The sequence below is a fragment of the Canis aureus genome, chromosome 14, assembly GCF_053574225.1.
Source record: "Canis aureus isolate CA01 chromosome 14, VMU_Caureus_v.1.0, whole genome shotgun sequence".
Classification (NCBI taxonomy): Eukaryota; Metazoa; Chordata; class Mammalia; order Carnivora; family Canidae; genus Canis; species Canis aureus.
Genome location: NC_135624.1, coordinates 7,974,845 through 8,002,233, shown reverse-complemented (window position 1 = coordinate 8,002,233; position 27,389 = coordinate 7,974,845). Strand labels below are relative to the sequence as shown.

At 35.8% G+C, this 27,389-nt stretch overlaps 1 protein-coding gene and 1 long non-coding RNA gene across 41 annotated transcripts in view; one reads left to right on the top strand and one right to left on the bottom strand.

Annotated features, from left to right (window-relative positions):
* The window catches only part of LOC144283143 (uncharacterized), a 33,215-nt gene extending 6,669 nt beyond the window's left edge, over positions 1-26,546 (top strand). The window contains exons 2-5 of one of the 3 annotated variants that reach the window (XR_013351499.1): positions 3,529-3,672; positions 10,484-10,616; positions 21,660-21,918; positions 25,141-26,546. This is a non-coding gene — a long non-coding RNA (uncharacterized LOC144283143). The remainder of the gene's footprint in view (positions 1-3,528; positions 3,673-10,483; positions 10,617-21,659; positions 21,919-25,140) is intronic. The other 2 variants (XR_013351500.1, XR_013351498.1) reach the window with 2 other exon arrangements.
* Positions 1-27,389, bottom strand: part of RIMS2 (regulating synaptic membrane exocytosis 2) — a 580,692-nt gene that overhangs the window by 535,618 nt on the left and 17,685 nt on the right. The window lies entirely within an intron of this gene.

Sequence of the window (27,389 nt, the reverse complement as noted above, 5' to 3'; positions counted from 1 at the left end):
TGGATTGTTTCAAGAGCCCCTTGACAATCCAAGGAAAATATAAAGAGCTATTCATGTGATCACCTTCCTTTAAAAAAAATTAGCATCAAAGGGAATAAAATATTTAGTATAAATTTAATAAAAGAGGTATAAGACTTGTACACTAAAAACAACAAATCATTGTTGAAAGAAATTAAGAAGAGGTAAATAAATGAGAAGACATCCCATGTCTATGGATCAGAAGTCTTAACATTGTTAAGATTGCAATACTCACCAAATTGATCTGCCAATTCAAAGCAATTATCAAAATCCAAGTTGGCTTTTTTGCACATATTGACAAGAGGATCCTAAAATTTCAAAGAAAATTCAAAGGACCCAGAATAGCCCAAAAAATATTAAAAATGTTATTCACTTCATGATTTCAAAAGTTACTACACATCTACAATAATTAAAACAGTATGGGACACCTGGGTGGCTCAGCAGTTTAGCACCTGTCTTTGGCTCAGGGCGTGATCCCAGAGTCCTGGGATTGTCCCACATTGGGCTCCCTGCATGGAGCCTTGCTTCTCCCTCTGCCTATGTCTCTGCCTCTCTCTCTCTGTGTGTCTCTCATGAATAAATGAATGAAATCTTTATAAATGAAATCTTTATAAATTTATAAATCTTTATAAATATAAATATAAATCTTTATAAATAAATCTTAATTAATTAAATTAAACAGTATGATACCAGCATAAGGTGAGGCATAGAGGTCAATAGAATAGAACTAGAATAGAACTAAAATTCCAAAAATAAACCCTTATATCAATGATGAGCTGATTTTCAACAAAAGTGTCAAGACAATTTAATAGGAAATAAATGGTACCAGGAAAACTGTATATCCACATGCAAGAGAATGAAGTTAGACACCTACCTCACCTAATAGAAAATTAACTCAAAATGCATCAAAGACCTATGTGTCAGGTTAAAACAATAAAACTCTTATAAAAAAGGAGAAGTAAATTTTCCTAATCTTGGGTTAGGCAACATTTCTCAGACAGGACACTAAAGCACCAGTAATAAAAAGAAAAAAAGATAAGTCGGACTATGTCAAAATTTAAAACTTTGGGGAGTGCCTGGCTGGCTCAATCAGTGGAGCATGCAACTCTTGATCTTGGGGTTGTGAGTTCAAGCCCCATGTTAAGTGCAGAGATTACTTAAAAACAAAAAATCTTTTTAAAAAAACTTAAAACTTTTATTTTTAATGGACCTGATCAAGAAACTGAAAAAACAATCCGCAGAATAAGAGAAAATATTTTGTATATGTAAATAACATATACAATAAGGGACTTGCATGCAAGATCCACAAGCCTTAAAACTCAATTATAAAAAGACAACTCAATTTAAAACTGGGCAAAAGATCTGAACAGACACATATTCTAATTAGATAAAAGGATTGCCATTGAGCACATGAAAGATGCTCATCATCAGTAGTCACTAGGGAAATGCAAATCAAATACACAAAGAGGGACAATGAATATCTGGACACATGTTTTTAGTCTGTATGTCCATCAAGTCTCAAATGAAAGCACAAATAGGACCCAGCCAGAGTCCTCACCATAAGGCAGAACCATAGATATGGCTAAAAATTTATAGATGGAACTATGCCACTTAACTGTCTCTCTCTTTCTTGCTCTCAATCCTACAAAAAAGATGGTCATGCCTAATCCCTAAAAAGTCTGAACAGCAATGACAGGATAGTTGGAATATACCCACAGTCTCCCAAAATGACTAAAGGAGACAAAATTCAAAAAAAAAAAATTTTAAAAAAAAGGAGACAAAATTCAAAATTATAGGATCTGCTGTGCTTATTACAAATAAACATGTGAGGCCAGAGTTGAAAGAAGAGATACACTAGGCCAGAACAAAAGTTCTGTTCCTCCTCTATACAGAAGTAGGACCGAGAAAATGCAACAGACAGGCATTACAATGCAACAGATTGTGATCTGAGGCCATTAAAAACAGGCCAGGGAAAAATATTTGCCTATATAAAGATCTTGAGTAACCCAGTCAGATAGGTGCTAACTCGTTTTTATTGCTATCAAACAGCTAATATTTATGAAGTCAAGATATATTAGCAGCATACCTTTGTTGTTTTGTTGCTGTTGTGTTGTTGATGATAGTGTGAATACAGAAATTTTTTTTGAAGGGAAATGGTTCTCAGTGGGTCAGCACTGATAATTTATGTATCTCTTGATTTCCCCTATAGTCATAATAAATAATCTTAATCATTACAAAAGCAATAAATCAGATGTCAAGACATAGTAATTGGGCCATACACCAAATATTTAAGGAGCTATCTCTAAGTGAAAGGAGTCTTTCCTTTATATGTGTAAATTTTCTAAATCGATACAATGAGCATGGTACTTTAAAAATACATAATCATCTGGAATTCCTATTTTTTAATCTATCCAGATCAAAGTATCTAAAATAAAAAGTGTTTAAAAATCGCTCTCATAAAGCCTACACTAGACTGTTATTCTGAAATATGACAACTGAGATAATCCCTTAAGACATATATATTTCAGATTCTTGATCACAGAGAGGAAAAAACAGCAGGAAGCTGTACTCCGTTAAATTAAGCCAGATAGTATAAAAAGCTCATGACCAATAATTTGGAACAGCTGCAACTGAGTCACTGCGCTAAATTTTAAAACCAACCTAACTTTGCCCAACAAATTCCAAAACACATTTAAGAATTTAAAGATACAGACAGCAATTTTGGTTGTTGGTTTGTTTTCATAGGTCTTTGGTTTGCATTTTTATTGTTGTTTTATTTGTTTGTTTGTGAGCAACACAAGTCAAGCTGCTAACCAATTCCTACTTGATGTAAAGAGTATATCTATATTTATTAACAGAAAATAGACCAAAAATTTTAAAAACCTAAGTATGGTATCTGAGGTTTAATTTTTCATTAAGGAATTTGACAAAGTGAATGAATCTTGAAATTAACTTATTTTTAAAATTTAAAACATCTTAAATTTCATGATTATCCCCAGATATGGACATATAGCCTTATCACTTTATATGTAAAACACCTAAATTATTATACAAGCTACCTTACCATCCCTCTTGATTCAAAGAGTAAACAAATCAATCTTTGATCTGTGTATTCAGCAACATTTAAGAATTTACTTAAATATTAGGGGTGGTGGAAGGAGAGGAGGGCAGGGGGTGGGGGTGAATGGGTGACAGGCACTGAGGGGGGCACTTGACGGGATGAGCACTGGGTGTTATTCTGTATGTTGGCAAAGTGAACACCAATAAAAAATAAATTTATTATTAAAAAAAGAATTTACTTAAATATTGCCTTCAGAGTGCAGTCTTTTCTGAAGATTTTTACATAAAGGTCACATGTTTTCAGTTTCAAGTATTTTAGTTAGGTAGATACAGATAAGATGAAATCTAAATTTGCCTTTTCATCCTTTAATGTAACTATAATTCTAGTAAAGAATCTATGTTGGAAGATAATTTTCTATGGTCTCTCATTTCTGCATGTCTTGTGAGCAGAGGCATGGACTTATTCTTCTATACAGTCTTCTCAAGGATGTTTGTACAGAGAACACCTGGAAGTTAAGATCTGCCTCCAATGCCAAGGGCAGATTTGCTTACAGCCTTGGAAGATAAAGATAATGTCTCCTTCTAGAGCAAAGGGTAGGCTTACTACATGTTACAAAAGATCTGGGGTCCCTAGGTTCAGAAATCTTCTCCCAGGTATAATCTGGCCCACTGTGCGGGGAACAGGAGTAAAAAAGAATTGGCACAGATGATGATACTCTGGCTGCTGCTATTGGAATAAGTAACAACTAAAAAAAAAACAAAACAAAACAAAAAAAAAAGGAATAAGTAACAACTATCTCTGACCCAAAGTCTCATATCTTCTACCAGCACCCATAAAACTGTGGCAGGCTAACTTGTAAATAGGGTAAAATCCCAGACCTTTCACAGTTCTTGACAATCTAATGAATCAACATAATTCAGTAAGTGCTTACTAATTATCTTCTATGTACTTAGCACTATTAAGATACCTTTTGAACTAAGTTTTTACTTCCAAAAATCAAAGTTTCTCAGTTCTGCTCCACTTTCTTCAGGATTCAATGCCATCTGTCCTGAGGAGTTATACCATAGCATTTGTACATATCTTGATTACAATTATAATCACTGTTCATTTCTCTGTCTCCTTTATTAGACTGTAGCATTGAGTCTTTAGAATGTGCCCAAGTACTTTATAAGAACTTAAATGTATTCTCTTATTTAAACCACACACAGGGGATCCCTGGGTGGCTCAGCGGTTTAGTGCCTGCCTTCGGTTCAAGGTGTGATCCTGGAGTCCCAGGATGGAGTCCCATGTCAGGCTCCCTGCATGGAGCCTGCTTCTCCCTCTGCCTGTGTCTCTGCCTCTCTCTCTCTTTCTCTGTGTCTCTCATGAATAAATAAATAAGATCTTTAAAAATAAAATAAAATAAACCACACACACACACACACAAATCCTTTAAGGTAAGTATTATGAACTAATTGTATAAATGAGGAAAATGACTTAGATTAAGACAAAGACCATGCCTTCTATTCCTCAGTGGATGGCAAAAATGTTGTCACATAGTGAAGGTAAATGATAGAGCAATAAATAGATCAATGAATTAATCAATCAATTATTTGTTTTTTGGGTTTTATTTTTTTAGTCTATTGGCCACATTTTAGGCTTTCCTTTGGCAGACCTCTTACTGTCTTTTCAAAACTACAATTCAAAAATACATTAACTCAAGGTCTGATCAGTGTACATCTTGAGATCATCTTACAATTTCTATATACTGTACTATACTATATTCTTTCCTATTGCTTTTTCTTAGGTCCATGGAGACTCTTGAAGCTTCCTCTACCATAAAGCACATCAACAAAAAAATAAACTTTAAATATTTTTCTTATGTAAAATCTCTCTTCAATCTCCTATCCAAAGAAGTGCCCTTGTGTGTTTTACTAAGGCAAAGTCAACAGAACTGCCTCCTAGAGCTTAACAACCAAAATAGCGATCAGGATATTTTCTGCAGTTCCATGCCCAGAAAAGAACTTCAGATCAAACACATTTGGGCTTCCCAATAAAACACCGTATGAAGCTGAAGTGAGAGGTGTTTTATTATTGGTCTTTCCTCCTCTTGCTATATCTATCTATGTCAACTGTATTATAAGAGTCAAGTATTGACAGACTAGGCTTTTAATCTACTACTTACAACTTTGATTTACTTTATCTGAGTTTCATCTATAAAATAAAAAAGTAGTACCTCACTCCCAGATGTTTTGCTGTAAATTTAATAAATTAAATAAATAAGCTTTTAAAGTGTGGCAAAGATTTATTAGGAAACATTAATTATGGTGAATAAAAAGCCATGAAGAGAAGAACTGAGATCTCCAATTTCTGGCACTGTGCCTACGACACTAGTTAGAAGCTAATAAACATTAGGGATGTCCCAAGGAGAATCTTACGTAAGTCCCAATCTTATCCAACCAGGACAACTCCAAATACTGAAATGATGATGATATGTGTGAAACACCTAGCCAGTGTCTGAGACTCTATACATTTTAGTTCCTTCCTAAACTTTGCTCTCTGAGCCTTTTCACATTCTCTCCCTCACTCAGCTTACAGTATTCAGAAATTGTTCTACTCATCTTGTCACATTGAGTACCTGAAAGCCTAACTCTTGCTAAACCTATCATTAATCAAAATGCACCAAATTGTTGCCTATTTGGCATGAACGGAAAGTGTAGAGGACCAGATAGCCAAGATTCACCACTGGCTCCTGGAATCTTGCCAAAGAGTAATGTTGAAAGCTGACAAAGCTCTGTGGGTACTCAGAGCAGTTCTTTTGGCTGCGATCACCTCAATGATAGAGTTAAACATTATAATATTAAAATCCTGGAGAAATATTTTTTTTTCCTGGAGAAATATTTGAGCCTGATATGCTACTTAGGAATAAATAATCACACTTATGAACAAGGCTCTTGGAAGTTTCTAATATTAGAGTCAAAAGTTTAGAATATGGGTGCAGATAAGGCTTTTCAGGCAGTGTAGCTAGCTCATTGCTATACTATATAGAAGTCATTAAGGATGAACTGGTAAACTACACTAGAAAGGAGAAGGAAGCATTTATACTACCCCTCCACATCTAGTCTACTTCTACTAGCCTAATCTCTAGATAGACTGTGATCTCATAATGCTAGGATAAGATTTCATTGGGAGAAAAGAGCTCTGACTTTCAGAACTAAAGATGAAGATAGTTGTTCTAGTTCTAGTCCATAGTTTACAGTTGTTTCTGGCTGGTCCATACTTTGCAAAAGATGCCAAAAATTATGTGATAATGTTGAGATCATGTATAATTACATTCGTAAGTTGGAAACAATTTACATTCAAAGTTTCCTCCAAAAAATCCTTTAGCCAGAAGGAGGTAATAGTAAAATGGACTTCCAAGCTAAAGAGAAAAAAATTCCTCTTGATCACACAAAGGAGAAAACCAACACAAGGTACAGATTTCAAGTTAGTATCTACTGGTATTTACTTGCCTGACTGAAAGCAAACCTTTTCTGTAAAATGCCAGATGGGAAATATTTTAGGTTGTGTTGGGTCTGAGATAGGCAAACTACAGGACTCCATTTAAATCTGCTTTTGCATCTTTTCCTGCTTCTATTCTTGCTAGGACCCACACCCCCACACCACTTTAACACGCCTTGTAATACAGGATGCCTGGGTGGCTCAGTGGCTGGGTGTCTGCCTTTGGCTCAGGTTGTGATCCTGGAGTCCCAGGATCCAGTTCTGCATTGGGTTCCCTGCATGGAGCCTGCTTCTCCCTCTGCCTGTGTCTCTGCCTCTCTCTCTCAATCTCTCTCTCTCTGTGTCTCTCATGAATAAATAAAATCTTTAAAAAAAAAATGCCTTGTAATGCAAATAGCATACCTCCTAAGGAACAGGAGTTAATGATTTCTCTAGAATAGATAATATCTAAGGAAGGACCAGGTGAGAATGACTGGATGAAGCCATCATATGAGTATTCCTGGCTCCACCCGGGCCCTTGTCTGTTGTAACCAGTTCCTGGATGCTGAGAGGACACATACACCAGACCACCATCCTCGAAAAAACAAAAACAAAAAACCCGGACCCTGAACAATGATGAAACCATGCTTCTTTCCTTTCCCAGTCTCCCGGAGGCTCTGTCTATATCTGCTCTCTCTCCATATTCAATAAATTCTGCTCTCACTTCCTGCTTACTTGTGTTTGATTTCTATCCTATGCAAAGCCAAGACCTCCTCTGACTGGTCCTGTGGGACCCTCCTGGTCCCTGGACCTGGCCTGCCAGCATCAGGCCAAAAGGCAAAATTAAGAATAATATGTACTACTAATATAAGAGAGAAAATACATTTCCACAAATTTCTTATTGACAAAATTCAAATAATTGAGTGTAATAATATAGGTCCATTAGTAAGAATGTAACGGAATTCTTTTGGGGTAGTATAATATCTTTGCTGAGTTGGGATTCAAAGTTAGAACTCCAAATTGTTCAAATTAAATGCAAATGTTCTTCATTAATGCTGATCGGTAATATGATTTCATGAATTTCAACTTAGAAATGTCTTGGGGTGTGGGGATCCCTGGGTAGCTCTGTGGTTTAGTGCCTGCATTTGGCCCAGGGCATGATCCTGAGATCCCAGGAGCGAGTCCCACGTGGAGCTCCCTGCATGGAGCCTCTGCCTGTGTTTCTGCCTCTCTCTCTCTCTCTCTCTCTCTCTCTCTCTCTGTCTCTGTCTCTCTCTCTGTCTCTCATGAATAAATAAATAAAATATTACAAAAAATGTCTTGGGGTGTCTGGGTGGCTCAGTCAGTTAAGTGTCTGCCTTTGGCTCAGGTCATAATCTTGGAGTCCTGGGATCAAGGGCTCCCTGCTTGGTGGGGAGTCTGCTTCTTCCTCTCCCTTTGCCCCTCCCCCTTTGTGCTCGTGCTCTCTCTCTCAAATAAATATTTATAAAAAAATTTTTAAAAAAGAAATGTCTTCTCATACAGATAAGAAGTTCCAAGTAGTGATACCAAGCACATGCATCACTTAGAGGACACTTCTAGAGTTGAATTATATTCTTCTCCTGGTGTTTGTCTTTTAGCATGCCATTACATTGCTGATTGCGGTTGAGCAGTAGTTCTTTAACTGCACAATTAAATGGATTTTTTAAATACATAATATTTTTATTTTGCATTTGCATCAAAGTCTGAAAAATGCTATTGGAACCATAGTTTGAGCTGAGAAAATACATTCACTGAAAATTGTGTAGGATTAGAGACCTTGCTACTTATTTTAATTTTGACAGCATGAGAAGCATATAAAGCAGATGAAATTATTCATGATAAAAATAAGTGGTCATTGAAGTTAAAATGACTTTACCACAGTATAAGTTCCACAAATAAGCATACATTTGCTTTGTAATTATAAGTTGAACTCAGAAATGATCAATACAAAAACAAATTTCCAAAGCCATTCAATGTTCAAGAACACTGGTTAAGGGTATTTTTCTTATGCAAAGACAGTTCAATGTTGGCCCTGAGTTCAAAAACCTGTATAAAATTTTACCACTTCTAAACCATCAAACTTCTATGTAAGAGACCAAGTCATGATATTCAGTTTCTATTTCTGATGAAAAATACATAGAACTGATGGTTAAATTCACAAGAGGGAATGGTTTACTTTTGACAATACCAATTCAATAATCCATGATAATTCAAAGTATTTCCTACAAAGTACTAACCATGACACAATGGCTAACTAATAATTCAAAGTATTTCCTACAAAGTACTAACCATAACACAATGACTAACCATGAGTTTTAAATAATTTATACTTTCACAAGGTTTGAAAATGTGTCCAACCTCGTCTTTTTCTACTCCATACATATTTTTGTCATCATCAATCTTAACACATCTTAGCCAATTCCATTTCAAGTTGTACTGAATTTCCTCAAATTCTTTGAAATGTTCTTGCCTCTAGTTGTTCCACACTGACTTCTTATTAGAAGAAGAACCTTATTCTTCAGTCACTTCAAACTCAGTATTGACTCCTCAAATAAACAAAAACAGAGCATTATCCAGAACATCTGTCAACTGAGCAAAAGCCATGGAAAACCACTCAAAATCATTAGCCTTGTTTTTTAATTGACTGTAAGATGTTGTTCCTAATGTCCTCAACTCTGAGAAACCATTCTCATGGAGAAGCTTAATAGTCTTCAACAAGTTTATTTTCTCTGGACACATTTTTTCATCTGCTACAATAAAATGTGATTTAATTAACTTATCATGGTAAATGGACTGGCTAACAGATGAGCCAGTTGGCAACTTTCTTTGATTGAAGCCTCATTTTCATTTTTTACTTTTGTTAAGAAATTCTGCTATAATGAATACTCCATTTTAAATTTCTAATTTTCCCTAATGGGAATATTGTGTTGGGTACTTAGTATGGTGACATCAATATATATTGTATTCTTTTAGTGTAACTACAGTGTCAACACATAATAAACACAATGCTTTGTTATCTAATTGGCTAACAATCCAACACTGCACTGTGTTTTAAAAGCATACTTGAAGTCTACTTTTCTTGTTTTGACATGATGAGTATACCACTGGTAAGTAAAAAATAAAACAAATAAATATCACAGTACAGCAGTATGCATGGCACCCAAAATGCTGTTCAGTTTTAATTGCATCACTGCAATTTGTAGTGAATCAAGCAGTAGTTCAAAGTGAAAGAGTGCCACATACGGTCTCTGTCCCAACTGCTCAACTCCACAATGGGCAACGAACTAAAGGTAGACCAGACTGCCTCTCTATTGGTAAATGTAAACCTTAAGTGGAAAATAATGATGCTGAGCCATACAAACAGCAAATAGCACTTTAAGCAGGCCATTCATTAGTTTCTACAAACTAGCGATCCAGATTTACTCCAATTTCTTATCCAGAGACTAGATAGTTCATATTTCTGAGCACTATCCAATATCCTTATAATAAATGTGTTTTCTCTTAAGTGAACCAGGGACCATTTTGTTGCTTAAAATTAATATACCCTAATGATAAATCTAACTTTCAAAGGTTTTCAATCAGTCTTTCTAACCTTTCTTACAACTAGAAGAAAATGAAAAAAAGCATCTTGCATTACTCAGAAAAATTGCAAAATGTTCCTTTTCTCTATTATGATTCAAGAATGAGTATTTTATAACTTCTCTCTGTGCTTGTCTTTTTTGGCTTTCAGTTCCATTCCTGCCCTTCCATGCTCTCCTTTGATTTCAGGGGGCTAGAACCCTATACAGACTACATTTCTCATGATGTACAGTAAGCCACTCTCTTGATGGCTGGTTTCTAATTAAGTTCTGCTACTGGGACATACTGGAAAATTAGATGGCAGGGGAAGAGAAACCGTTTTATTTTTTTTCTTTCTCTTTCTAGTTCCTGCAGGGGTAGAAACAAATATTCTAGGGAGCTCAGCAAGATTAATCATGGGCTCTGGATCCAGGAGTAGTAGCAGCAGCAGCACAAGCACCAGCAACAAGAGTGACTACAGGCTCCAGCATCCTCCGAGGTGAGTCCAGCATCCTCCACAAGACTACAGCCTTTCTACATCATTAGAAGTACAGGCTCCTGGGCTCCAAGGGTAACCTCCCCTGCTGCACTTCAAAAACCCCACCATCACTTACCCCACATCATACCGCTCAATCTATCTCTTTTAAATTGTCATTATATTTATAATAAAACCAAATTCTCTGCTGTGTCATGTAAGTCCCTCTCTACTCTAGCTCCTACCTACTAATCCATCCTCAACTTATCTAATTTCCTTATTCAACACAGACATAAGGAAAATAACTAATGGTCACAGAATGACTCATTCCTACCTGATCATATATACACAAACACGCACACATACACAAAAGTATGTATACATGCACAAAGTCCCTTTCAGTCCTTGGGCAAGATCCTCCTACAGAACCTATGTTCCACACATACTTTCTTGTCTCATGCCCTCCCTCTTCTTCCAGAAAAGTGGCTGGAATCAAAGTCAATCACATCTTCCTTCAGCAAATAACAGGTGGACAGTGAGTTGATACTCAATCTAAAATTGAGGGTGGAACATGCACAGTTTGGCAAGGAATACATTAACTTAAAATACTAGAGATTCAAGATATCCATTCTTTCACCTCTATAATGAAGAGTAAACCATTTCTCAGGCACTTTCCCCATCTTTCTCTCTCTCATACAACCACATACAGAGCATATCTTGATTTTTGGCTACACCAAAATGACTAATTCGGATTTACCTACAAGGTCAGATTTTAAAGTATTTCTAATACAGGGATTCCAGGGAAGTTGGCAGAACAGAAAGATTTTAGCCCCACTTCATTCCAAAGATAGACCAGATAACATCCACATCACTGTAAATAACCCAGAAAACAACCTGAAGACTGGTAAAATGACTCTCCACAGCTAATAGTAGAGAAGAGGCCACACTGAATTTTAAATAATGGTCATAAAAATACTCACTAGACTTCAGAGAGGAGGACTTCATGATACCATCAACAAAGAGATAGAAAACATAAAAAATAACCAATCAGAGATGAAGAACTCAATAATTGAAATTAAAAATACAGTAGAGGGAATAAATGGTAGAGGAAGTAGAAGAATGGATCTGTGACTTGGAGGACAAAATAATGGAAAGCAATCAAGCTGAACAGGGCAAAGATAAAGAGCAATAAAAAATGAATCAGATTAAGGGCATTAAGCATAATAACATTTGCATTGCAGATCCCCGAGGGGGAAGAGAGAGAAAAGGGGACAGAAAATATATCTGAAGAAATAGTAACTGAAAACATCTAGGGAAGGAAACAGGAATCCAGATCCTGAAGGCATCCAGAAGGCACAGAAAGCCCCCAACAAAATCAGTCCAAGATGATCCACACCAAGACACATAGTAACTAAAGTGGCAAAAGTAGTGATAAACTGAATTTTAAACGTGGCGAAAGCAAAGAAAATAGCTACAAAAAAGGGAAACTCAGTAAGGCTATCAGCTTATTTTTCAGCAGAAACTTTGCAGGCCAGAAGTGGCATGATATGTTTAAAGTGCTGAGAGGAAAAAGAAAAAAATCAACCAAGAATTCTCTATCTATCTAACAGAATAGGAAAGATAGAGAGTTTCCCAGACCAACAAAAGTTAAAGGGATTCATGACCACTATACCAGCCCTACAAGAAATGTTAAAGGGGACTCTGAATAGAGAAGAAAGACCATACGCAAGAGTAAGAAAAGTAGGTAGCACAAAAATAATAAAGCTAAGCATATCTATAAAAATCAATAAAAGTTTCACAAAATAGAAGCATGTAAAATATCACATTATATACCTAAAACAAGAGGGAGAGGAGTAAAAATTTAGTGCTTTTAGAATGGGTTCGAACTTAAGCTACCATCAAATTTATATAAACTATTATATGCATGTTAAATGTAAACCTAAATGGTTATCACAAATCAAAAACTGATTAACAAATAAGCAAAAAATAAAGAGAAAGGAATCCAAATACATCACTAAAGAAAGCCAGCAAACCATGAGAGAAGAGAGCAAAAGAGAAGGAACAGAAGAGAACTATAAAAACAACTATAAAACAAGTAACAAAATGGTAAAGTATATACATATCAATAATTACTTGGAATGTTGGAATGTAAATGGAATAAGTGCTCCAATCAAAAGATAGAGTGATGAAATGGATAAAAAAGCAAGACTCATATATATGCTACCTATAAGAGACTCATTTCAGACCTACAGACCTGCAGATTGAAAGTAAGGGGATGGAGAAACATTTATCATGCAAATGGATTTCAAAATAAAGCAGAGCAGCAATACATACATTGGACAAACTAAACTTTAAAACAAAGACTATAACAAGAAACAAAGAAGGGTACTATATAATCATAAAGGGGACAATCCAACAAGAAGATATAACAATTGTTAATATTTAGCACCCAGCCCCCAAATACACAAAGCAGCTAATAACAAACATAAAGTAAATAATTGATAGTAATACGGCAATAGTAGTGGACTTTAACACTCCACTTACATCAATGGACAGATAATCCAAACAGAAAATCAACAAGAAAACAGTGGCTTTGAATGACACATTGGACCAGATGGACCTAACAGATATATTCAGAACATTCCATCCTAAAACAGCAGAATGCACATTCTTTTCAAGTGCACATGAAATCTTCTCCAGAACAGATTACATGTCAGGCCAGAATGCAAGTCTCAACAAATTCAAAAAGAGTGGAGTTGTCATGCATCATTTCCAACCACAATTTTATGAAAACTAAAAATTAACTACAAGAGGGCAGCCCAGGTGGCTCAGTGATTTAGCGCCACCTTCAGCCCAGGGCGTCATCCTGGAGTCCCAGGATCAAGTCCCACGTCGGGCTCCCTGCTGGAGCCTGCTTCTCCCTCTGCCTGTGTCTCTGCCTCTTTCTTTCTCTCTGTGTCTCTCATGAATAAATAAATAAAATCTTTAAAAAAAATTAACTACAAGGCAAAATGTGGAAAGACCACAAATACATGGAGGTTAAGTAACATGCCACTAAACAATGAATAGGTCAACTAAGAATCAAACAGGAAATTTAAAAATACATGGAGACAAATGAAAATGAAACATAATAGTCCAAAGTCTTTGGGATGCAGCAAAAACTGTTCTAAGAGGAAAGTTTATAGTAATGTAGCTCTACCTCAAGAACCAAAAAAAAAAAAAAAAAAAAAAAAAAAATCTCAAATAAACAACTAACTTTACACCTAAAGGAGTTTGAAAAAAGAACAAACAAAACCTAAAACCAGCAGAATGAAGAAAATAAATACTAAAGCAGAAATAAGTGAAACAACAACAACAATTAACAGAACAGATCAATAAAACCAGGAGCTGGTTCTTTGAGATCAACAAAATTGATAAATCCCTAGCCAAATGCATCAAAAAGAGAGAGAGAGAGAAAAGGGGACTCAAATAAAATCAGAAATTAAAGAGGGAGAATAGCTGACACAACAGAAATGCAAAGGATTATGAGAGAATATTATGAAAAACTATATGCCAACAAATTTGACAACCTAGAAGAAATGAATATAAAAAAAAAATAAAAAAATAAAAAAATAAAAAAATAAATGGATAAATTCCTAGAAATATATAACCTCCCAAAACTGAATCAGGAAGAAAGATAGGGATCCCTGGGTGGCGCAGCGGTTTGGCGCCTGCCTTTGGCCCAGGGCGCGATCCTGGAGACCCGAGATCGAATCCCACGTTGGGCTCCCGGTGCGTGGAGCCTGCTTCTCCCTCTGCCTGTGTCTCTGCCCCTCTCTCTCTCTCTCTCTCTCTGTGTGACTATCATAAATAAATAAATATTAAAAAAAAAAAAAAAAAAAGGAAGAAAGATAATTTGAACAGACCAATTACCAGCAATGAAATCACATCAGTAATTTGAAAACTCCCAACACATGAAGGTCCAGGGCCACATGACTTCACAGGTGAAGTCTACCAAACATTTAAAGAAGAGTTAAAAGTACTCTTTTCAAAGTATTCCAAAAAATAGGAGTGTATGGAAAGTTTCCAAATTCATGAGACCAGCATTATTACCCTGATATGAAAACCAGATAAAAACACTACCAAAAAAAAAAAAAAAAAGAGGGAGAACTACGGGTCAATATCTCTGAACGTAGATACAAAAATCCTCAACAAAATGCTCAACATTAAAAAAAATCATTCACCACAGTCAAGTGGGATTTATTCCTGGAAGCGAGAGTCATTCCTTATTTGCAAATCAAACATGATAAATTACATCAACAAAACGAAGTTTGATAAAAACCATATGATCATTTCAATAGATGCAGAAGAAGCATTCAACAAAGTACAACATCTATTCATAATAAAAACCCTCAACAAAGCAGCTTTAGAGAAAACATACCTCAACATAATACAGGCCATATTTTAAAAACCCACAGCTAACATCATACTCAATGGTGAAAAACTGAGAGCTTTTCCCCTAATGTCAGGATTAAGACACAGATGTCGACTCTCTGCACTTTTATTCAGCATAGTACTGGAAGCCCTAGCCACAACAACAATCAGACAACAGAAGGAAAAGGCATCCAAACTACTAAGGAAGAAATAAAATATTCACTATTTGCTGATGACATTATATACAGAAAACCCTAAAGACTTCACCAAAAAACAACTGGAACTGATAAATGAATAAAGTCCCAAGATACCAAATAAATATACAGAAACCCACTGCACTTCTATACTCTAATAATGAAGTCGTAGAAAGAGGAATTAGGAAAACAATCCCATTTACAATTACACCAAAACTAATAAAATATCTAGGAAGAAACTTAACCATGGAGGTAAAAGACCTGTACTCTGAAAACTATAAAACATTGATGAAAGAAATTGAAGACAACACAAATGGAAAGATATCCCATGCTTATGGATTATAAGAATATTGTTAAGATGTCCATACCACCCAAAGCAATCTAAACATTTAATACAATCCCTATCAAAATACCAACAGCATTTTTCACAGAACTAGAATATATAATACAAAATTTTATGGGACCATAAAATATCCTGAATAGTCAAAGCAATATTGAGAAAGAAGAACAAAACTGGAGTATCACAATCCCTGATTTCAAGATATACTAGAAAGCTATAGTACTCAAAGCAGTAATGGTACTGGCACAAAACAGACGACCCACAGATCAACAGAACCGAATAGAGAGCTCAGAATGATAATGGTCAATTCTCCCACAAAGGAGGCAAGAATATGCAATGGGGAAAAGGCAGTCTCTCAACAAATGGTGATAGGAAAACTGGACACTACATGCAAAAGAATGAAACTGGACCACATTCTTAACACCATACACAAAAATAAATTCAAAATGGACTAAAGACCTAAATGTGAAACCTGAGACCACAAAAATCCTGGAAGAGAGTACAGGCAGTAATTTCTCTAACATCAGCCATAGCAACATTTTTCTAGATATGTCTCTGAAGCCAAGGGAAACAAAAGCAAAAATAAACTTTTAGTATTACATCAAAATAAAAAGTCCTGCACCGCAAAGGAAACAATCCACAAAACTAAAAGACAACTACTGAATGGGAAAAGATATTTGCAAATGGCGTATCCAGTAAGGGACTGGTATCCAAAATACATAAAGAACTTGTACAACTCAACACCAAAAAACAAATAATCCAATTAAAAAATGGGCAGAGGATATGAACAGAGATTTCTCCAAAGAAGACTTACAGATGGCCAACAAACATGTGAAAAGATACTCAACATCATTCATCATCAGGGAAATTCAAATAAAAACCACATGAGATATCATGTTACACTTGTCAGAATGGCTAAAAGCAACAACACAAGAAACAAATGTTGGCAAAGATGTGGAAAAAAGAAACACTTGTGCACTGTTGGGAATGCAAACTGGTGCAGCTACTGTGGAAAACAGTATGGAGGTTCTTCAAAAATGGAAATACTATATGATCAAATGATTCCATTACTATTTACCAAAAGGAAAAAAAAACACTAATTTGAAAAGATATATGCACCGCTATGCTTACTGCAGCATTATTTACAATAGTCAAGATATGGAAGCAACCCAAGCATCCATCAATAGATGAACCGATAAAGAAGTTGTGGTATATATATACACAATGGAATACTGAGGCACCTGGGTGGCTCAACAGGTTAAGTGTCTACCTTCAGCTTAGGTCATGATCCCAGGGTTCTGGGATCAAAGCCCCCATCAGGCTCCCTGCTCAGTGCAGAGCCTGCTCCTCCTCCTGACTATGCTCTCTCTCTCTCGCTCTCTCTGGCTATCTCTCTTTCTCAAATAAATAAATAAAATCTTTTAAAAAAAATTTTAAGTTATCTTTTAAAAAAAAGGAATATTATTCAGCCATATAAAGAATGAAATGTACCCATCTGCAACAACATGGATGGACCCAGAGCATATAACGTAATGGGAAATAAGTTAGAGAAAAAAATATACCATATGAATTCACTCATATATGGAATTTAAAAAACTAAACAAAGGAACAAAGGAAAAACAGGCTCTTAGAGAACAAACTGATGGTTACCTGAAGTGGCTGAACAGATATATAGGTAAAGGGGATAAAGATTATACTTATCATAACAAGAAGTATTGGCAAGAATATATAGAAACCTTCATGCACTGTTGGTAGGAATGTAAATTGTTATAGCTACTATGGAAAACAGTATGGAGGTTCCTCAAAAAAATAAAATAAAAATAGAAATATCATATGACCTAGTAAGTCCACTACTGGATATTTACCCAAATGAAAACACTAACTTGAAAAGATACATGCACCCCTATGTTTATTACAATTTCATTTACAATAGTGAAGACACAGAAGCAACCTAAGTATCCATCAGTAGACAAATGAATGAAGAAAATGTGGTGTATATATATACAATGGAATATTACACAGCCATAAAAAAGGATGAGATTAGCCATTTGGGACAGCATGGATGGGCCTAGAGGATATTATGTTAAGTTAAATAAGTCAGACTGAGAAAGGCAAATACTATATGATTCCATTCATAAGTGGAATCTAAAAAATAAAAAACAAACAAAAAGCAGAATCAACACTATAAATAAACTGAAGGTTGCCAGAGGGTAGCAACTGGAAGACTAGGCAAAATGGGTGAAAGGGAAAGGAAGATACAGGCTTCCAGTTATGGAAGAGTAAAAGTCATGGGAGTAAAAAGCAGAGCATAGGGATCCCTGGGTGGTGCAGCAGTTTAGCGCCTGCCTTTGGCCCAGGGCACAATCCTGGAGACCCGGGATCGAATCCCACATCGGGCTCCCGGTGCATGGAGCCTGCTTCTCCCTCTGCCTGTGTCTCTGCCTCTCTCTCTCTCTCTCTCTCTGTGTGACTATCATAAATAAATAAAAATAAAAATAAAAAAAGCAGAGCATAAGGAATATAGTCAATGATATCCTAAAAGCGATTTAGTGGGACAGACGGTAACTCTACTTGTGGTGAATATAGCATAATGTATAAAATTGTCAAATCATTAATTGAAATTAATGTAACATTGTGTGTCAACTATACTACTAAAAAAAAAGTACACTTATTTTGTACTTTTTGTTGTACACCAACAGTATACAAAGTGTCTTTTTTCTTCACATCCTCACCAACACTTATTTCTCTTTGATTTTAGCCACTCTGACAAGTGTGAGGTCATATCTCATTGTGGTCTTGATTTGCATTTCCCCGATGATTAATGATGAAGAGCATGTCTTCATGTACCTGTTACCCAGCTATATGTCTTTTTAATAATAATGTTCATTCAGATTTTCAGGCATACCTCTTTTTTAAGATTTTATTTATTTATTTAAGAGAGAGCGCAATGGAGAGGGGCAGAGGGGCAGAGGGAGAGGGAGAGGGAGAAGCAGACTCCCCAATGCGTAAGGAGCCCAACACAAGACTCGATCCCAGAACCCTGAGATCATGATCTGAGCCGAAGGCAGATACTAAACTGATTGAGACACCCAGGCACCCCCAGGAGTACCTTTGTTTTTATTATGCTTCACTTTATTGCCCCTCACAGATAATGTATTTTTTACAAATTTAAGGTTTGTGACAACCTGCATCAATCAATTCTATTGGTGCCCTTTTCCAATAGCATTTGTTCACTTCATGTCTCTGTGTCACATTTTGGTCTCACAATATTTCAAACTTATTAGTCTAATTAATAAGCCTACAATGGCCTCTACTGTTTCAAGTGAAAGGAAAGTTACACATCTCTCACTTTAAATTAAAAGCTAGAAATGATTAGGCTTAGGGAAAGGAAGACATGTCAAAATATCTGAGATTGGCCACAAAGTAGGCCTCTTGTGCCAAGTTAGCCAAATTGTGAATGCAAATAAAACATTCCTGAAGGAAATTGTTACTCCAGCGAACACAAAAATGGTAAGAAAGTGAAACAGCTTTATTGTTGATATGGAAAAAATTTTAGTGGCCTTGACAGAAGATGAAACTAACATTCCCATAAGCCAAAGCCTACCTAACCCAGAGCAAGGCCCTCACTCTCTTCAATTCTTTGAAGGCAGAATGGTGAGGGAACTGCAGAGGAAAAGTCTGAAGCTAGCATTATAATTAAGAGGTTGGGTCATGAAGTTTAAGTAAAGAAACTGCTCCATAACAAAAAAATGCAAGGTAAAGCAGCAAGTACTGATATAGAAGCTACAAGTTACTGAGAAGATCTAGCTAAATAATTAATGAAGGTGGCTACACTACACAACATATTTTGTGGATGAAACAGCCTTATATTAAAGAAGATGCCATGTAGGACTTTCATAGCCAGAGAGTCAATGCTTGGCTTCAAAGCTTCAAATGGCAAGCTAACACTTTGTTAGGGACTAACACAACTGACTTTAAGTTGAAGCCAAAGTTCATTTACCACTCAAAAAATCCTAAGGCCCTCAAGAATTATGCTAAATCTATTCTGTCCATGATAAAAAATGGAACAAGAAAAACTGGATGACAGCACATCTGTTGACAATAGGATTTACTACACATTTTAAGCCCATATTTGAGTCCCACTGCTCAACAAAAAAAGATTCTTTTCAAATATTACAGTTCACTGACAATGTACCTGATCACCCGAGAGCTCTAATACAAATGTACAAGATTAACATCATTTTCATACCCGCTACCACAATATCCCCCCCACTTCACTCCCATGCTCGCTCTCTCTGAAATAAGTAAATAAATCTTTCAAAAAAAGAAATACATTCTATATAAGGCTACAGTTGCCATAAATAGGCAGCTATTCTGACACATTACTCTACCTATTATTACAGCAAGCTGCTGATGGATCTAGACAAAATAAATTAAAAACCTTCTGTAAAAGATTTGCCATTCTAGATGCCATTACAAACATTTGTGACTCATGGGAAGAGGTCAAAATATCAACATGAACAGGAGTTTGGAAGAAGTAGATTCCAGCTGTCATGGATGACTTTGAAGGGCTAAAGACGTCACTGGAGGAAGTAACTGCAGATGTGGTGGAAATAGCAAGAGAACTAGAATTAGAAGTGGAGTCTGAAGATGAGACTGAAATGCTGCAATCTCGTGATAAACTTGAATGGATGAGGAGTCACTTCTTTTGAATGAGCAAAGAAATTGGTTTCTTGAGAAGGAATCTACTCCTAGTGAAGATGTCGTGAAGACTGTTGAAGTGACAACAAAAAATTCAGATTATTACATAAACTTAGTTGATTAAAGCATTAAGAGGTTTGAAAGAACTGACCTCAATTTTGAAAGAAATACTAGTATGAGTAAAATGCTATGGAACAGCATCACATGCTACAGAGAAGTTGTTCGTGAAGAGACAATCAATGTGGCAAACTGAATTCATTGTTGACTTATTTCAAGAAACTGCCAATTACCCCAACCTTTAGCAACCACCACTCTGACCAGTGCGAAGCCGTCAACAGAGAGGCAAGACCCTCTATCAGCAAAAAGATTAGAACTCACTGAAAGCTTAGATGATGGTTAGCATTTTTTAATAATATTTTTTCAATTAAGACATGTACATTGTTTTTTGTAGACAAAATGCTATCACACACTTAACAGACTACAGTGTGACATAATTTAATTAATTAGACATAATTTTTATATGTACTGGGAAACCAAAAAATTCATTTGACTCACATTACTGTAACAATTCACTTTACTGCAGGGTCTGGAATGGAACCTGCAGTATTTCTGAGATATGCCTGTACTATTCTAAAGTTCTGTGACATTATACCCCTTCATACCTTTACCTTGAAGCTCTTTAAATAAGGTGTCCTTAATTCCTCCATTAATTCATTACTGAGCTCCTACTACATGCCAGGCACTGTGATAACTTCAAAAAAGTAATAGAATGATACATCACACACAATTCCTGCCCTCAGTCTGCACATAAACATAACTTATTAATATCTAGCTTAACCTATAAATAAATCCCTGTTACAGTTATAACTTTATTATTAGCCATTTGGGAAGTATAAGGTTATTTTTTGATTATTTGCCATTTGGGAAAACACACATGATTGACTATTCTTCTAATGTGCTAGAGATTGGGGAGAAAAGATTATGGAGTAGGAGAGCAGTAGATGCTCTATTTTGCAAATGAGGAAAAGTAATTTGCAAATGAGTAAATGGTATTAAATGGGAAAACCAGGAAGGATACAAGATAGGTTCCACAAAGTTCACTCTTTTACTGTGGCCAAACCCTCTTTATCACCAAACTTGGGCAGATATAGAAACTGCATTGTCATCAGGAACATTGTCTTTGGGCCACAGGAATCACAACAATTCTGTTTCACAAGACTAATGTTTTTTTTCTATTTTACTGAGGTTATTGCAGAGGTGCTATGTCCTCAGAGGGTTTGTTAATCAAGGTTATCACTCTACTCCCATAAACCTAAGAAAAATATTGGTGAAACTTAATTATAATGTCAACCTGGTGTTCTTCAACCTTCTCTTAAGTAGAAGCATTAAAACTCTCATCCACATTTTTATATTATTCAGGTCCAAGTGAACTTACAGTCTGAAGAAATTCCCTATCAACCAACCAAAAGCAACTGAAAACAATTGATGAAAAAACTTATGCAGCAGAATGGAGAAAAACTATTTGACCAAATGATACTGGTGATTTTTTTTTCTTTAGGAAGAAACGATATATATTTATATAAAAATACCTTGAGGAGCTACTTCAAAGTGGAAAGGGGAATCCAAAGGAACAGACTGAAAGAATTCTCCAATTTCTGTTAATTTTTATAGATATCAGGTTAGCTATGTTGTGTGTGTGTGTGTGTGTGTGTTTTTAACAGAAATTGGAGAGTGAAGAAGAAATGGAAGAGTAAAGAAAGGGTAAGGTAAAAGAAGGCAGGGCTAACAATATGGCCCTAAGTTGGAACACACTGGGGGAAGTGCTCAGAGGATTTTCAAGAGTGGTAAAGTTTAATTCACTTTTGACTTATCCACTGTATGTAAACCTCATCATCATTATCCCTCAATCTCAAAGAAATGCTATGAACTCAGCTGCTTGATGATATGAGTAAAATTTTAGAATCCAGGAAATAGGGCTGTGTCCCACATTTCACTTAATGCCAGGGCAGAGATAAAGGCAAAACATAAAGCAAAAATTAACAGTGGAATGTTGAACTTTTCATTGTAATTCAAACAAAATGTTCTGCAAGTATTAAAAGTTAGAATGAAGGAGAACCTATATAATTGAACATGCCTGGCTTGTGACAGGTGGTAACATAGATGGTTGAGAAAATATATTCATGGACAAATATCTAGGATATTCTACTAAGTAAAAAACATTTATAATGAAGTACTAAACAGAATATAAAATCATATATACACCTTAATTCATATATGTAAAACATATGATGCTTAGAAATAAAAACCGTAAGGGAATATGTAAAAATGAAGAGTTGTATAGGGAGACAAGAATATATAGACAGAATTTTATCTTTTTAAAAAATGTCTACTATTGCTATTAATCTTAAGTAAAAACAGATAAAATAGTCATTGAATTTTCTATTTTTATATAATGTAATCAGCCTTTTACGTGAAAGTATTTGAAAGATGGTGATTTCAATAGCTAGAATGATCAAAAGAGAATTAATATAAATTTAGGAATACTGCTATTTGGATAAAATTTGGAAAAGGTAATGAATAGCCTTGAAATAGACACTTGTCAAATTAGATGGTAAGTCCATAGCAGAGCTTAGATTTTTTGCAGAATTTATAAAACAAAACAATTTTTAAATACTATTACTTTTTTACATATTATGAAAAAAAGTCTTTTTTTTTTTTAAATTTATGATAGTCACAGAGAGAGAAAGAGAGGAGAGAGGCAGAGACATAGGCAGAGGGAGAAGCAGGCTCCATGCACCGGGAGCCCCACGTGGAATTCGATCCCGGGTCTCCAGGATCGCGCCCTGGGCCAAAGGCAGGCGCCAAACCACTACGCCACCCAAGGATCCTGAAAAAAAGTCTTTAAAAGTTCTGATGAACTTTTAAATTTCTAGCCTCAAGAGGGCAATTTGCTATTACCAAAAATCTCAAAAATCCGTTAGTGAAAAAAATGCTCAAGGACAAATACCCAGATGCATTTCACCTATGTTCTCACTTCCTCTCACTCTAGTCTCAGCTAACCTCAAGATTGACCTCCATATAAAAAAATGAATCTAACTTCAGATAGGATGATGAGCACAAGACGAGGAGCAGAAAAAGTAACCTAAAAGGAAAATGTTTATTTTTCCTATTAATGTTTATTGCCTCTCCTCTGCAGGTACACTATATTTGCATCTTACCACAACCCTAGGAACCAGGCATTACTGTTCTCAACTTAAAGATAAAGCAACAGAGTCCCAAAGATTAAGTAACTTGCTCAAGGTCATACAACTAGCAAATTAGGCTATGACCCAGAGTCGATTTACGCAAAAGCCTCTCCTTTACGGGAAAGTGCAGCTGCTTACACCCACTGCACTGCCTTGACTCCTTGAAATCAGCTAAAGAAACACAAGATTAGGAGGAAAATAAGCAGAAAAGGCTATATTTGCAGTCATAAAGATCCAGCAACTTCTACAAAGCTATCTCAACTATATGATTTACACTATAGAAACTCCCCTCAATTCTGACCAAACAAAAACAGGATTCATAAATGGGGAATTTTTACTAGAACTGCTATCTTATACAGTTACAGGAGCCAGCCTGATGCTAAATCATGTTTCGGACTCTAGTTAACTTTTAAACAGAGGTAAAAGACAAGTAGCGAAGTCATAAAAACAAGTACTGAGATCAAGAGTTCTAAAAAGTGAGGATTAAGCATTATGTTAACAGCCTAGCAAAGGGTGCAGGAAAGAGAACCAGTACAGAACTGTCTCTAAACTGGAAGGCATGAATCACAGAAATGAATGAGAACTACGAGGTAAAGGCCAGGACAAAGCTGAGAAATGTAAACTGGAAAGAGTGGGAAAGAGGAGTGTTTGAAAACATTGGAAATATTGAAACATATGGTAAATTGTGAGACAGTTTGAGCTATGGCATGGTTATATAAATTCCTGTTGCAAAATCTGGTGGCAGATTGGAAGCATGTGTTCCAAAACAATTCCATAAGATCTCCTATTAAAGTTGAAGAAAACAAGTAGTAAGGGTTTTATGTCCTTAATGGTAACTGAGTTTCTTCAAAACATGATTTTTTTTTTAATTTTATTTATTTAGTTTAGAAAGAGAATGAGCACAAGCGGGAGGGGCAGGAGGAGAGGGAGAGAGAGAGAATCTCAAGCAGACTCCATGCTGAGCATAGATCCTACACAGGGCTCCATCCCAAGACCCTGAGATCATGACCCGAGCCAAAACCAAGAGTTGGACATTTAACCAACTGTGTCCTTTGAGGTGCCCCCAAGAGGTGATTTTAATGTAACTATTTAAATGAAAGCACCTCTGATTTGGTCCCAATCTCAAATAATTCAGGATATACAGTATATATAGTATATTAATTCACTGAATTATTTATCCCATATATATCTCCCTTAGAAGAGTGTACCCTTCTCTACTTCAGTGTTGCAGAAATAATGAAAATCTATTACAGCTAGAAAAAAAGATCTATGAAAACAAAAGGTGGAAGTTAAAGCTTGAAAGATGGATTGGGGGGGATCTCTGGGTGGCGCAGCGGTTTAGCGCCTGCCTTTGGCCCAGGGCGCAATCCTGGAGACCCGGGATCAAATCCCACATCGGGCTCCCGGTGCATGGAGCCTGCTTCTCCCTCTGCCTGTGTCTCTGCCTCTCTCTCTCTCTGTATGTGACTATCAAAAATAAATTTTAAAAAAAAATTAAAAAAAAAAAAAAAAAGAAAGGAAAAAGGATTGGGGAAAAACTGTGAAAGACCTCGTATGCAAAAGTAAGGAGTTCAAATTGTATCCAAGGCAAGAGGAAGCCTAACAAGGTCTTTAAACTAGGGAATAAATAATTTAAATGTGATTTTCTTTTTTAGGAGGTACTCTGCAGCAATTCAAAGGACAAATCCAGGATAAAGACACAAGATCTCAAAATACAAGACAGTAGCAGTAGCAATTGAAATACACTGGTGAGAATCCTCACACTAATTAGACTTTCTGACACTAAATTAGTAGAATTTATTGATACAATAGGCCCAAAGCTTTTATTTCAACACCTTTCACTACACTCAAACACACCCATGAGATAAATTCAAATTTCTTAATATAACATATAAAAATAGGTAATTATAATATTTAACAACTAATACAATCATATGAAATTAACATACAAATCGATATATAAATTAACATTAGAAAGAATTTTCTTTTTTCAAGTAAACTATACATGTAGACATATAGATATCCTGCTTATCGTGTAATAAATTGCAGCACAAATTATTCACATAGTCATTTTAATAATATACAAATCACTTAATGAGTTTCAGAAAGTGTTGACTTAATCTTTTTAAGGGGGCCATGATTTGATATTTAGAATCATAACAAGCTTTTCCCAACATCTTTCTATTAAAATGACAGTAGTTCTCGGTGCCCAGCAGCACTTTGTTGCAGCATAAAGCAGTTGGGCATGCTGTTTGCATGTCATTGTCACACAAGCATATGAATGCAGTGTTTCCCACAGGGCATAAAACCCCTGTGCTTCAGGACATCCCCAGAAAAATGATGCCACAAAAACTACCTGCACTGCAGCCTGTTTCATTGCCTCCAACACCAACAGGACACTTTGGAGTATCAGGCAAGCACTGACACACCAGCCTCTACTTGACTTCCAGGGCCACATTAATCCACACCAGCAAGGTAGTAAGGACCCATAATCCACCCCTACAGATTGCTCTAGACCACATCATTAGATAATGTATTCTCTCAATAAAATTTACCAATCTGCATGAAAGTGATTCAATATTTTAATAACCAATATCTTTGTACTGGTGAGTATAGTTGACTAATACCAGCCCTGCATACAAGGCTCCTTTCAACTGACTCCTATCAACTAGCTTCCACCACTCTATCCCTTCCTCCCATCTTCCACACACCTAGCAATATAGGAATACCGATCATTCCCCCAAAGACACTACATTCTTTCACAGTCCATGCTCTGCACATATCTAGAATGTCCTTCTCCTCCACATACTGAATTATACTTTTCCTACAAAGCCACGAAATGTTCTTTTGGTTATAAAACCTTTCCTCCCACATGCTCCATGTTCCTATGGTTACCCCTTTCTCTTGTTCAGCTCAACAATTGACAAATACCTATTTTAAGGCAGTTATCACGTATTTTATTATTTATTTACATGATTCGTACCCGACTTGATTATGAGCAACTCAAAGGCAGACACTATGTCCTATTCCTCTCCATTTCCTATATGAACACAGTGGCTCATGTATGGCAAATACTCAAACCACACATATTTAAAAGAATGAATAAATATCTAAGGCAAAAAAAATATTATCTTTGGTTTTCTATACTATATGCTATAATTGGAAATATTTACATGCAAACAAACATGTACAATACTTATTTTTCCTAAATTCTTTTAGAGAGTACAGAGTATATATAGTATATATAGAGAGAGAGTATATACATGGCTTCGTAGAAGTGGCATCATGTAGAACCTTCCCCTGGCCTTCCCCTTGGATTATCTCAGGTAGTATAATTATTTTTGCCACAATGGGGTTATCATTAGTGAAGTTCTTTGTTTTACAAAGATATGTAAAATATTTATTTTTATTTAATTTCCCCTTATTTTCACATTTTTCTAGCATTTAAGTATGTATGATTGCTATCATTATCCTCATCTGCATCACCATCTCACATTAGATTGTCCCTATTAGAATGTAAATTATTTTGTCATTTTTTTTGTTTGTTCTTTCTTTCCTTCTTCTTCCTTTCTGTTCTTTGTTATTGGCTTTTTTTTTTTAAGTTTTTATTTATTTTTATTTATTCTTGAGACACAGAAAGAGAGAGGCAGAGACACAGGCAGAGGAAAAAGCAGGTTCCATGCAAGGAGCCCGATGTGGGACTTGATCCCGGATCCCAGTATCATGCCCTGAGCCGAAGGCAGATGCTCAACTGCTAAGCCACCCAGGCGTGCCCGTTTTTTGGGGTTTTTTTTTTTGAAGTAAAAGTAATATATAACATTATATTAGTTTTAGCTGTCCAACATAATTCAAAATCTGTATACACTATAAAGTGATCACAACAGTCTCGATACCATCTGTCAAC